Source organism: Pristiophorus japonicus, chromosome 6, assembly GCF_044704955.1.
Source record: "Pristiophorus japonicus isolate sPriJap1 chromosome 6, sPriJap1.hap1, whole genome shotgun sequence".
Classification (NCBI taxonomy): domain Eukaryota; kingdom Metazoa; phylum Chordata; class Chondrichthyes; family Pristiophoridae; genus Pristiophorus; species Pristiophorus japonicus.
In genome coordinates, this window is record NC_091982.1 from 17778172 (window position 1) to 17781907 (window position 3736).

A 3736-nucleotide genomic window follows, 5' to 3' on the forward strand; every position below is an offset into this window, starting at 1 on the left:
AGCCTAGTGAATCGTCTCTGTACCCCCTCCAAAGCCAGTATATCCTTCCTTAAGTAAGGCGACCAAAACTGCACGCAGTACTCCAGGTGCGGCCTCACCAATACCCTATACAGTTGCAGCAGGCCCCTGCTTTTGTACTCTATCCCTCTCGCAATGAAGGCTAACATTCCATTCGCCTTAATGCTGATGATTTAAGAGCCGATATGCTATCAAGTGAATATTAAAATGAAGTGTCGTGTCCACAAACACAGGCAGGGTGAACTGTTCTGAGCGCTTCGATCAGCAGAGAGGCTGCTGTAGTGTTATACCATCTGTTGGAAGGATACCTGCAGCTACTGTGCAGCATAGATTGGCATATGCAGTTATGGTAATTGGCAGCAATGACCTAAAACTTTGCTGCACCTGGTTGCAGGCATGTTGTAATGCTGTCCGATAAGTTAGCACAGAGGACAACCATCTCATGCAGCATAACCTTGATTTCAGCAGCCATTAAACAGGGTATCAGTTGCTGGGTTGCTCCATCACATGTTTGCCTACTCATACCATAAGAACATAAGAATTAGGAACAGGAGTAGGCCATCTAGCCCCTCGAGCCTGCTCCGCCATTCAACAAGATCACGGCTGATCTGGCCGTGGACTCAGCTCCACTTACCCGCCCGCTCCCCGTAACCCTTAATTTCCTTATTGGTTAAAAATCTATCTATCTGTGACTTGAATACATTCAATGAGCTAGCCTCAACTGTTTCCTTGGGCAGAGAATTCCACAGATTCACAACCCTCTGGGAGAAGAAAATCCTTCTCAACTCTATTTTAAATTGGCTCCCCCGTATTTTGAGGCTGTGCCTCCTAGTTCTAGTCTCCCCTACCAGTGGAAACAACCTCTCTGCCTCTATCTTGTCTATCCCTTTCATGATTTTAAATGTTTCTATAAGATATATACCATATATACTTTCCCTTCAATTTTGCTGTCTCTTTTTAGTCTCCTCTTCCTTCAGCCTTAGCAAAGGTTGATAATGGGTTTAAATGTCTTTTTCATCTCCAAAGGCTTTCACAACTTTTAACCTCCATCAACTATTATCCCCCTACCATTTTATTTGTACCCCAGATCTTTAGATCTGCCCAAATCTGTGATTGATATTATACTAATAAATTGAACTAGGAAAATTAGGAGTAAATGGCCCACCTCCATTTCAGACTGTCTAGAGCCAGTCAGTAAATACACCAGAAGAGGTATATCTCGGCTTTGGTTTAAAAAGGGGGTTAGTCAGCCTTTTGCCAGGGCTGATGCTTGCACTATTGTTTTGATAGTTTATTCAATTACTTCAGACCTATGATAGGATGTTACAGGTCCAGATACTAATGGTTGATCCTAATGGTACGGCTAAAAGAGATTTGGTCTGGAAAATAAACATCCAACTATAATTATATCTCTTATTTGTGGAGTCACAATCTCAAATGCTTGTGAAACTGAATTTAAGTAACTTTTTTTCATGGCAGGGAATGTCCTGTAAAATGTCGCTGGAAAAGGGTTGATTGACAGCCTAGGCAGATAAATATATTTGGCAGTTTTTGGCCAGTTCAACAGTTCTTTATGTTTTATCAACATTGAATTGAACAGATCAAAACTATAGGGCTAGACTATCTAATGTTAATGTTTTCTGATATGGTCCTTATCTGTATTCAATGTTGTTACAGATAGAGTAAGGGAGTTCTCCCCAGTGCCCTGATGATGATCATGATAATCATATATCACTCAACTAACAGATTATCTGGACATTAATTGCTGTTTGTGAGACCAAACTGGCTGTTGCGTTTTAACAATAACTTGCATTTATGTAGTGCCTTTAATCTAGTAAAACTGCCCAAGGTACTTAACAGGAATGTTATCAAACAAAATTTGAGACCAAGCCACATAAGGAGATATTAGGACAAATGATCAAATCTTTGGTCAAAGAGGTAAGTTTTAAGGAGTGTCTTAAAGGAGAGGTAGAGAGGCTTAGAGTTGGAATTCCAGAGTTTAGGGCCTTGGCAGCTGACGGATGAAAATCGTGATATGCAAGAGGCAAGAACTGGAGGAGACATCTTAGAGGGTTGTAGGGTTGTAGGAGGTTACAGAGATAGCGAGGGTGCGGCCACGGAGGAATTTGAAAACAAGAATGAGAATTTTAGAATTGAGACATTTTTGCAAGAGTGGCTGCATTTCAAAAATACTTAATTAGCTATAGAAACATAGAAACATAGAAAATAGGTGCAGGAGTAGGCCATTCGGCCCTTCGAGCCTGCACCGCCATTCAATGAGTTCATGGCTATAAAGCACTTTGGAACATACTGATGTTGTGAAAGGTGCTATATAAATGCAAGTTCTTTCTTTAGTAAAGCATTGGAATTTTATTCTTTTCTGCTGTTCAATTATTTTTTATAATAAGTCTGATTTGTTGGTTATTACCTAAGCAACAGGGTCTGACAGCGATTCTTTTTCCATTATCCGAGGCTGGGCGGGACACAAGAAGGCTCAGATAATTTCTAGTGAGTAAATGTATGATAAGGATTTTCTGTTTGATCCTGGGCGATGCAAAATTACCATATATCACAGTTATATGCTCAGACTTTGTTTATAGGAGTTGTTATAGGAACAATGATTTGTTTATGGCAGTGGTTCTTGATGTTTAGCACCAGAGGAATAAAGGGTGAGCCCAAAAATGGTAATAATAGGAAAGAAAAAGATCAAAAAGCACAGTAGTCCAGCCTCAGACAATATTTTTACATGTTTTACCTGTTATTGGCCAGTAAAATGGGTTTAGAATGTTCTGTGGTGACGTCACAAATAATCAGCTGTTCAGCTATAATGTTTTCATAACTTTTTTAACTAATCTCTTTTTTTCTTCCTCGTTTTCCAAATTTGACTCCTCTCCTGTGCCTTCTTGAAAATGATAACTTTTTCTGGTGTTTGATTTCACAGATGCCCAAAAGCACCTCACCTGAGTGACCATTATTCGTGTGTGAATCGAGACAGTGAGTATTGGCAAGCTGTTTGATTGTGTGGGTATACTGCATTTATTTAGTTTTAACTTTGGAAAATTGCCTCAAATAACCTTTAACAAGTTTTGGTGTACCACAATATCTCGCTTAGCGAATGATAGAAAAATGAACACCCACAAATATTAACCTATCTTTCTATGATAATACAAAAGCAAAATACTGTGGATGCTGGAATCTGAAATAAAACCAGAAAATGCTGGCAATCTCAGCGGGTCAGGCAGCATCTGTTCCCCGTGCTGATTGAACAACTATGCAAGTTAAACTTTGTTTTGTTCAAAAAGTTTGATATTGACTATTTATCATTTCCAATCTTTTTGCTTTATTGGTCTAATTTTGTGATGTGGAGGCAAATTGTTTTGTTTGGAATTATGTTAAAGGTGGAGTAAATTATCCACTTTCTCTCTTAAGCATCGTGTTTCTTTCGATTACGGGCAATGACTGGGTAGTGTCGTTTGTAAGGTTTATATTGGGTGAAATATCTCTGCATGTATTTAGTGTTCCGTGCATTGGATATAATTGATTGTCTAGCATGAATTGCATGGGTTGCTTCTATGAAGCCCAGCCCCCGAACAGGACAGCCCCCTTCTTGTGATTGACACCTCAGCCAGCCACTCGGCAGCGGCGCCGAGTGGAGTCGGGCCAATCAACGGCAAGCGCAGGCGGGCCTCGTGCGCTCGTGCGGCCTGGCCTACGTCAC